A 10,615-nucleotide genomic window follows, 5' to 3' on the forward strand; every position below is an offset into this window, starting at 1 on the left:
CTGGAAGCCACATATTTACATCAGTGAAAAAAATTTGGCTTAGCCTTTTCCTCTTTACCCAGTCCAGGATGAAATCCCATCCTTTCAGAAACTTGTAAGTGAAAAATGTTGGCAAGTCTTAGTATATGTGTTCAACACTTGTACCTTCTCCTGTCCCATGTGAATGGATGTTCAGCTCTGGTGCTGGGCATGTTTTCTATCTCTGTGTTGTTAGCCAAGGCAAAGGCATTCCTTCTTCACAATGGGACCCAACAAAGGCTCCCCAAAGGAACGTTAGTATAGCTTTTTCTTTGGTACCAACCCATTATCTGTGATACCCTTACTTGAAGTTGGTCCAAGATAGGAAAGAAATGTGTATTTGCAAGGAAGATGAATGAGGTAGGCTCTAACTTTTTTTCCTAATTTTTAAATTTTTTTAATAACTTCCTTGACAAAAAGGATTTTTGTTTTACTAGTAGAGTAACTGACGATTCCCTTCATAGCATACCCCTTTACTGCTTAATTCCTATGATTCCGATTCCTCCAGCTCTGATTTCCAGAAAAGTCTTCAGAAACACACCTATGATGGATCAATTACTAGCAAGCATTCTTTATAGAGACAGCCATAAAGTGCTTGAAACAAATTGTTCCTAAAAATATGATTGAAATTCAACTGTCTGACAGACAAAACCAAACAAAACAATAACTTACATATTATTAGCAGATTGTGTTCCCAGAGAAATAAAAACGTGATAAATCACCAATAGGTTTCAAGCACTACCTCCCTAGCCCCAGACCATCCCTAGGTTGATGAGAACCTTTTTCTGGTGGGAGGGGGCTTCTGCACACTGGGGCTGATTTTCCCCTGGGTCTGTGAAGTTAATCCAAGCACCAGCACAGCAGAGGCGGGGACTCACTTTGGAAGAGTCCTCTGCCTGAGAAGCCCCACCCTCCACCCTCTGACCACCGTAGGAAGTTTGAGTGTGGTTTTAGCCCTTTGGGGCACAGACGCCTGCTTAAGAAGGATTTCTAGCTACTGCTTGTCAGAGGGTGGGGCTGAGCCAAGAAACAGAGGCAGAAAGGACGTTGAGGGGTCTCCCACGAGGGTTTGGTAACTGTGATAAATAAGACCGCTACCTTAAGATCCTGCTGCCTTCATTTGCTGAAATTGGGGCTCCCTCTTCCACAAACACACACGCACTATGTTTTGGTATCGTGTTAGCAGAGGCTGAAAACTAATATGTAATTAATTATAAAATGTGTTTGTCTCCTAAAAGATCATAAGCATCTTTTCTTGCAGTATGATGAAAGAGAAGGCTGAGGGCTTTATCTCTAAGAGTCCGACTCTGAAGAGAGTCATACTCTCAGACTCTCAGGCCTGATTGTATCATTCACTGAGTTTGGCGACTCTGGGCAAGTCTTTTAATCTCTGGGAGTCCCAGTTTTCTCATCCTTATTGTGAGGAAGGTCATTCCTACCTCAATGGATTGTTAAGAGATGATGTGTGGGAAAGCACCTAGTGTATGTAATTCCTGGAACATCGTACTGCCTAAAAATAAATACTGAGTCTGGCAAGCTTGTATTACCAAAGGGCATTTAAAAAATGTTTTTTTCTTTTTTTTTTGTTTTGTTCAAGATGGTGAGTTAACTTTCAGATATTCGCTTTGTTCCATATCTTATTGTGTGTATGAGTGGAAGGTAGGGAAGAAGGAAAAAGATGACAAAAATCCAACAATGCCTCTTGAGAGATTTTTTTTTTTCTTTTTGGTTATTTACTTTATTTCCAGGAAGCATCAGGTCTTTATCTTTATCCCATTCACTCCTAGAACCTTGTATTGCAAAGCCTCTGAGAGGTAGGAACTCTTTGTTTTAAAGATGTTTTGCCCCAGTTCAGCCTATAAAGGTGCCTACCTCTGAGAGACACCCATAGCTACATGGCTCTGGGAGGAAACGTTTCTGAGGTAAATGCCAAGGTGGTTGGACCTGACACAGAGCCCACCCCAGGTCTTCCAGGGCCTGAGCAAGGAACAAAAGAGATCCAAGAGTTTCCAACAAGGGGCATGGAAGACAGCCATTGCTCAGAGTGTTAAGAAATGGGGGTGTTCTCCAGGGAGGACGCAGGGCAGTGGGAGGTGACTCTGTGGGCAGAGGGCCTGGGCCGAACCACTCAGTTGCAAAACAAGTGGGAGCTGCACTCTGGCACTGGGCACAAGGGTGTCAGCGGCCCTGAGAGGCTTCCTCCAGCATCGGGAACAACAAAGCTCTGACTGGGCTTAGCAAACCAGATCTGTCCCAAACAATGACGTGAAGGTCATTAGAAGGATAAGAAAGCCCTTTTTAATGGTCATTATGTCCTTCTTGAAGAGAAGGTAATTTAATATAGAACAGTCATCTCCCTGGGCCCCAGCTGTCTCCTGGAGTGAGTTGCTGGGGAGGCTGTGGGCGTAGTGCAGGATGACAAAGAAAGGTGCTGGGACTGATCACCATCACTTCTATTTTAAATCAGCGCGGCTTAGGGGGTGCCTGGGTGGCTCAGTGGGTTAAGGCCTCTGCCTTCGGCTCAGGTCATGATCCCAGGGTCCTGGGATCGAGCCCCGCATCGGACTCTTCTGCTCGGCAGGGAGCCTGCTTCCTCCTCTCTCTCTGCTTGGCTCTCTGCCTACTTGTGATCTGTCTGTCAAATAAATAAATAAAATATTTAAATCAGTCCGGCTCAGTCCTGCTGGGAAAACTGAACTCCTTCGGGCTTCAGTAATCTCATTAATAATCAGTACCTTATTGTGATAAATCTATACCTTTAACACAAAGCCTCACAAAGTAGACCCGCATGAAGACACCTACACAATGAGATCACGAGCTTGTAATGAAAAGACATACTGTTTTCTAGGGCTGAATAATCTGCAGGAATCTTCTCTTCCTTGGTAATTAAGTGTAAGCTTTATCAGGTAGGAAGTTTTGCATGTTTTGTTCGGGAAACTGATCCAGTGTCTGGACTAGAATTTGGAACATAGATGCTGAGTAAATATTTGTTGAATTTTTAGTAAGATCTTAGTAATTAACAGGCTAAGGGAGAATTTTTTTAAAAAAATGACACATTTTTGAGAAAGGCAAATGGAGGAAAAAACTGAAGTATTGTAATTTTTTTTCTTTTAAATCATTTTTATTCGGGTATAATAATTCATGTTGAGTAAAATGCAACTTTCTTTGTTTTTTTTTTTTTAGATTTTATTTATTTATTTATTTATTTACTTGAGAGAGAGTGGGAGAGAGTATGAGAGGGGAGACAGTCAGAGGGAGAAGCAGACCCTCCCTGCAGAGTGGGGAGCCCTATGCGGGACTGCATCCCGGGACTCTGGGACCATGACCTGCAGTGGCTTAACCAATTGAGCCACCCAGGAGCCCAGAAATGCAGCCTTCTCACGTTAATGTGTGATGGGTGTTGCCACATAGACCCTAGTGTAACCACCAACCCAATCAGGATGTGGAGCCATTTTATTTCTTCAGAAAGTTTCCTCTAGGGACGCCTGGGTGGCTCAGTGCGTTAAGCGTCTGCTTTCAAAAAGTCTCCTCTTGTCCCTTCTCAGTTAATACTGACAGTCGCTGCCCCCAGGTAACCACCTGTCCCATTTAGAGTCTAATTTAAGATTAGGTTTTCTTCTTCTATAACTTTGTGTAAATGGAATCATAGTGTACGTACACACTTGTGTCTGACTTTTTCACAGTATAATGTTTTTGAGCTTCATCTTTGATGGTGCATCTATCAATGATTCATTTCTTTTCAATGTGGGGTAAAATTCCAATGTCTGAATACACCGTAATTTGTGGTATCCACTGGCTTTTTGGACACTTGGTTTGTTTCCAGTTTTTATTGATATTAAAATAAGTAGGTGAATATTCATGTCCATGTTCTGGGGTGAAACACTGGTGTGCTACAAACTACCTTTATCCTACCTCAAGCTCAAACTCAGGCCTGAGACTCCTTGAAATTACACGGGTGTGTGCACGTTTACAAATTGACATTGAGTATTTTTCTCCTTCTTCCTTCTCTTCACAGCTGGGTTTCCCTTATAGAATTAATTTGTACAATGTGCAGAGAACAAGTTAAAAGGTTGGCAATTTTAGCTTAGCCCTCGTTCGAATAGACCAGGGTTCAGACTTACCTTTTACTGAGTTCACCTTCCTCCACACCCACACACTGTGCTCTGATGGCCAATAAACTCAGGCCACTGGCAGCCAAACGCTTCTCTTTGAACTCTAGCTCAGTTTCCCCATTTTAGTCCAAGGTGTTCCCGAATGGTAGTGGGTTAGAGCTACCCCAGGATCTGGGCTTTTCCAATGTTATGAAGCTTATACAAATATAGAGTCCTAAGCTTTGGCCACAATTCTGAATCAGAGTTGGTCTAAGAGGGACCCCAATAATTTGTATTTTTAGTAAGCACCTGAGCACCTGAAAAGCCTTTTGAGGATCCCATAGCTGACTCCCCACCCTGGGGCTTCAGGATCTGGCGGTGATTGCCTTTGCTGGCTCCCAGGGCTTCTGTGCCTTGTGCCCTCGAAAGTGACATTCCTCCCTGAGTAATGTTTAACTAATGTGGTTTATGGCTGCTTGATGTGATCCCTGCCCCCTGGGGAAAAATAATCAGAGGATTATATAGAATTATCTCCCCCAAAGACTAGGAGGACATAGCCCGTTATCCATACTAGATGGTGGGGTGGCGGATTAAGTGACATTTCATCCCTGCCACTCTCTGATGCAGAATATTTAGAATGTAAAGTTTAGCTCAGGAACACCTGCCATTGATTGCCTCGACAATTCTTGGGCAGTCTGGAAAACCCCTTCTCCTCTGATACACACAGTCTCCTCAATATCTTAAGCTATTATTCAGAACATTCCTATTCTTCATTTTATAGTGAGGACTGTAAGCCAAGCCAAGAAGACATTTCTGTATTCCCCCGTCTCCTCCCTACCAGTACTGGAGGAATGTCAACAGGAAAGAACAAGGGATATTATTTAGGGTGGCCTGAGGGCTAATAAGCAGGATTAATGGGATGCAATTGAGCAAAGGAGAATTTAAAGTGAACATCAGGAACATTTTCCGAAGATTGAGATCAATGATCCTGTGGAATTAAGATCCCAGGGGAGCTTGTGGGAGCCCCATTCCTTGAATCAGTTTAAATGAGACTGGACCAAATATTTGAATATAATCCCACCTTGGCAGAGAATAAACCTGCAATGCTGGCAGACGGAAAAAATGACCTCATAGGTCTTTTCCATCCCGGACTTCCATGAGTCATCCAATGTATGCTGTCGTGCGTCACACAGCCGCCCAGACCTGGGTCATTCGCTATACATTTCAGCCACAAAATCCTCGGATTCTGACAGCTCCCCGACTGACCGGCTACCTCAGCAGAGGCTGGGGGCTCCTCTGGGATTCCTGGTTAGTTTATAATCAATTAAATATCACAGAGGAAGGCAGAAATCAGTCACAGGAGCGGAGGGTGGTGAGTAACTGGGTTCTTTTCCTTGCCCTCTGGGAGGCTCACCCTCAGCCCTAGGTAGACAGACAGAAATCTTTCCACTACCCTTGCTGTCTATGCCGCTGCCTCTCGGGCTTGGCTGGGTCTCGCCTCCTGCCCCCGCTGCTGCGGCAGGCTGGCTGTGGCCTTCCAGAAGCAGTCGCTCCCTGTCGGGGGGCCTTGGAGGGTGTAAGCACCCCCCCACACACACACACACACTTACCCTCTGCCAGGGGAGCCTGCGTCTCTCTCAGCTGCCACGAGTCCCCAAGCTGAAACATTATCGTCATTACTGGCTGCTTCCTTTCTTCAACTACAATTTAGGGGAATACGCAAACTGATCAAAGCAGAACTTCTTTGGCTTCCGCAGGGTTGTGGGGAGGCAAGGGGAGACCCCCAAGAACTTTCCTTCTGGCCACTGCCTTGCCTCATCCTTCTTTCCTGAGGCTGCAGAGGGGAAGGCCGAGAAGCCACGATCAGGCACAGATTCAAAACTGTTTCTCTAGGCCCTTCCATGTGCTTTCTTGCCCATTTATAGTCAGTTAAATCCACGAAGGGCAGATTCAACGACTGTCACAGCTCCAGGCCTGGCCGAGCTGGGGGTGGGTCACGGGAGGGACAAGGAATCTGCTCGAGGCCTTCATTATATTGTTCTCCCCTCCCCCTTTTCTGATGTCCCAGCCTTCCGTGGGAGCTGGTGGCCGGGGGATATGTGGAGAGGACAGCAGGAAAGGAAGCTTGGCCACTGGTGCTAACAAGGCCTCTGCCCCTCATTAATCCCTCCAGCCCTTGCCCACTGCTTTCCCGGTGGAGAAATGGCAGTTACATGCTCCCCCTTTTGCATTTTACATGCTCTCCCTTTTGCATTTCCTTTTCCTGCATGCCGCTCTCTGGCCTTCACGTCTGCCCTAAATACACAGCGCAACCCTGTTGTGTTAGGCTTGCAAGGAAGCATGGAGGAACGCATGCCGAGATCAGTCCCAGCCCCATAGCTTGGGAAGGTTCCGATGGCATCCACTGCTTCCCCCAGGGGAGGGGCTAGACCAGTCTCTTCAACTGCACTTGGCCTCCATGTGAATCTTTCATCTTCTGGTTTGTAAAGCATCTTTAGTTAAAGTTCTAAGTCTTTTATTTAGCTCATAGGGAAAGAAGTGACTGGATTTGAACCCAGGCCTCTCTGATTCCATACCTCCCTGTATTGCACTTGCTCTCGCTTGACTAGAAGTCCGCTAGTCCGCTAGTGGGAGTTCTCAGTTCTCAGTTCTGGGTTTCTAGACTCCTGCTCTGTGTAGGGTTTTCTTGGAAAGGACAGGGTGAGGATGATTTTATGTCCCACCTTCTTCCTTTGGCATTACTTCCTTGGTGCTGTCACTTTAAGCACCCTGAGATGGGAGGGGACAGGTTGGAGGGGACATTTCCAGTCCCTTTCAGGGCCACTGGCCAGCCTTCTTTCTCTTTGTTGCCACACCCATTTGCCCGAACTAAGTGCTGCCCTTAGCTAGACCCTGTGGTTCCTTACTTATTTTGGTTCCTTTGGTAATTTCCCACATTTCGAAGAAGGAAGTTCTGGGTTAGGAGCGAGTTAGAAAGCGAGGCAGCAAACCTGGAAGTCACTGAGGCCTCCTGGGTGGTGGCCATCAGCATCCCCGACTTAGAATCCCAGGGTCAGAGAACCTTCAGGTGCCCCCTGTTCCTCCCTGCTCCTCTTCCTGAGTGAGAAAAGGAGAAAGCTAAAGAAGTTACATTTCTGTCTGAAGTCACACTGATTAAAGCAGAGAATTAGGAGTGGATTAAGGAGTCAAAGTCCATGCTTTTTTGGTTACTCCACATACCTCTCACAGAAAAGTGGGGCAAAGGGGTAGGGGCTGGGCTTGAGCAAAATGCGGCAACTCTGAGAGAAAAGATTTGTGCAGAAATTTCCTCAGAGGGCAATCTTTTATGAGCCAGTCCTCAGAGGGCCTTGTGTGAACACATCAGAGATGTATGGATTACAAACATTTAAAATCCATATGGGCTGAAGAATGGAGACGGGGGAAAAGATTTTGGCAAACAGGGTTGCTTTTTTAATATATGTGTGTGTGTCTATATATGTATATATATTATCAAATTTAAAACATTTGAAAAAGCAATCCCAGGCGTTTCAGCCGAAACCACAGAGCGGTTCATCCATCCCCACTAATAAGTTCCAATCCTTCTGTTGTGTGGTCTTTCCATTCCACGGGTTAGGACCCCACTAAGTCTGTTATACTTCAACCTAAATCCTGCCTGTTTTATACATTTTTAAGGTAGGTACGGAGAGACTAAATCGCACTCTCCCGTACAGGAACCCAACTCCCGGGAGTCGACATGTAGCCAAATGGCTTCATTGTATTTTAAAGTGTTTTAAGTCCACTTATAAATGAATTGGGCTACACCAGGGCTTTTGTAACGCACATCATGAAAAATGAACAGTCAGCTGAAAATAGATTTTCTTTTACTGCCAAGTGCATTATGTGCAAAATGTCCTCCATCTGGCAGGACAGGCCGCGTGGCCATGTGGATGGAGCTCAGATAAGGGAGCAGTCCGTTGTGTAGAGAGGATGCTGCTCAGACCCTGATCTCTATCAGGATATAGGCCACGAACCCTCTAGAAGCCCGGCATGTAACAAGCCATCTCCTCTTCCTGACATGCGCGAACTTCCCTTCCTCCAAACAATGGCGGCCGACACTCCTGAGACTGGAAGGAATTATATGTGGTCTCACTGTCTCTTTCAGTTTTCCATGCACCGGCCCGCAGACCAGAACCTGCAGCGAGTCAGTCTACACCCTGCCACCCCGCATCTGCTGTTTTTCAAGAGCTGGAAGCTCCTGGAGCTTTGGACTGTTTCTTCGCTCTGGCAAAGCTGATCTCGCAGCCAGCTCTTTGCGATTCTTTAATTTTTGCCCTTGTCATCTTGCTCCTTTGCTCTCTGACCTGACATGTCATCTGTTCTTTCCAGTGAACACATATCCATCACTTTCTTTAGGGTCCATAATCATGTCCCCATCCCTAACTCCATCCCAGTGTGATGATCCTACTCCTTGAATAGAAGTCCCCTGTATCTTCAAGCTTCCCCCACCCGCCTTTCCTCTTTCCTTCCTTCTTATTAACAAACATTACCTATGGGAGTTGCTGACAACTTAAACCAGATAGAATATGGCTGCTAAGCCAAACCCTTCGACCTGGTCCTTGAGTCCTAGTTTCCTTCTAGGGACAATTTCCAGGAAAATCTAGGTATCTGTCTTGGTTACTGCTCCCACCAGAATTCTGCTAATTAACAGTCTCATTCCTACAAAACTGTTAACCAATAAATGGTTAGAGTTGGAAAATCCTTCAAGTATTTGCGTTTTAGTGGAGAATCCTCAAATAAGCCAGTGCCAACTTGAGACGTTAGTTCATGCCACCTCATCCATCATGGTCACCTAACGGTCATCCTAACTGGTCGCCATCTTAATTAGGCCCTATTTATGGCCAAAGCCCTGGGGCCAGTTCCCATTCCTGGTTCATAGTGTCCACCAGCTCTGCTCCCTTCTGGAAGGGAGATGTGTGGTTACAAGCTCTGACTCATAAGGCAGACAGAACTGACTGCATCCTGAATTCAAATGCAGGCTTTGGCACTTTGGAGCGCTGTGACTTAAATCTAGCTGAGCCTTGGTTTCCTCACCTGCGAAATGGAAATAATGCTCATTATGTCTTCATAAAAAGTACTTGAAGTAATGCATACAAAATATTTAGCCCTGTACCTAGTAAAACCCACAAATATTAGTTAGGATTCTTGTTTGTGGTTCTGAATTTTATTTTCAGAATTGTATTCACCCATCAGATCTAACAAGTTGGTAGATTTTTTTTGTGTGTTTTGACTCTAAACTTTTTTCCCTATATTTTGACCCTCTTTATATCTGGCGTTGTAACTTCTTTTTTCCTAATCTGTGTGGCTCTCCTGTCTGGTTTGTCCCCAGAGTCTATGTCCCCCCTCATAGTATTATTCTATGTCCACTCATGAGATGAAAAGGTCAGGCAGGACTCAGGGGATGAACTTCTAAGGGTAGAATAGCAGGGATCTTTACAAGTGAATAGCTAACACTTTTAACAGGATGCCCTACGCACATGTAAGAAACCATCACTTGGATCACTCCACCTACCATTCTCCCTGATAGATTTTGTCTGAGCCAGTGCTACACACACTAAGCAGTAATAAAAGCTCATGGAGTAAGTGAGGGGAGAGGGAATAAATTAAAAAAAAAAAATGCTAAAAGTATTCCCATGGACCTTTTTGTCAAATGATTTGTTGAAGTGGTGGAATTTTTTTCTCCTGGGTATTTTTTTCTTTCTAGATTCTATCACCTATTGAAAAATGAAATTTCATAAAACGTGGCTTTAACAGCTTTTTCTTTAGAAAATACTAAGGAAGAGATATAGGTCTTTCTACCTTCTGTTCTTTCAAAATAATAATTTAAAAAACTCAGAAAATTCCCATTTTAATCAGCTCCCCCCCCATTACCTCCTTAAGCATATTTAGAATGCTTCTTTCAACTAACTTTGAGTCTTCGCCTTAGAGTCAAAGTCCTAATGACTTTGAGAGAATTTATAAAAACCAATCTTCTCTTCATCTCTCTAAAGGAGAAGTGTTTTTATGCTACTCAAATGGCAGACACCGTTTTGCCCTATCTTCTGCTATTTTTCTTTTTTATCTGTGCCTCAGCTTGTGAAAAGCAGACACATACCAGAAATGAAAATGATAGATTGGTCTCCTTCATTTGTCTTCCTACAAGCTCCAGACTTCTGCATTTTCAGGCACCTTTAACTCTTGAGAGAGAAACTCTCTCATCCTTCCCAATTCTGTTTTTCTCTACCTGTACTCTCAATCTTACATACTTATTCTTCTGGAATCTTGTTCCATCAGTTAATCTCTCTATCTTCTTCCCGCATCCAATAATGGAAGCTAACACACACAATCAATTCCTCACATGAGATCCTGTTTCTGTCTCTGCATATTCTTCTCTTTCTTTTCTCTGTTCACTTCAATACTAGATTTTTCACTCCTTACTTTCATTCATATTTCGATTTTGGCAACATGGTTCCCATACCTGCCTCACCACT

The sequence above is a fragment of the Mustela putorius genome, unplaced genomic scaffold (assembly GCF_011764305.1).
Source record: "Mustela putorius furo isolate JIRA1106 unplaced genomic scaffold, ASM1176430v1.1 tig00000508_pilon_pilon_pilon, whole genome shotgun sequence".
Taxonomy (NCBI): domain Eukaryota; kingdom Metazoa; phylum Chordata; class Mammalia; order Carnivora; family Mustelidae; genus Mustela; species Mustela putorius.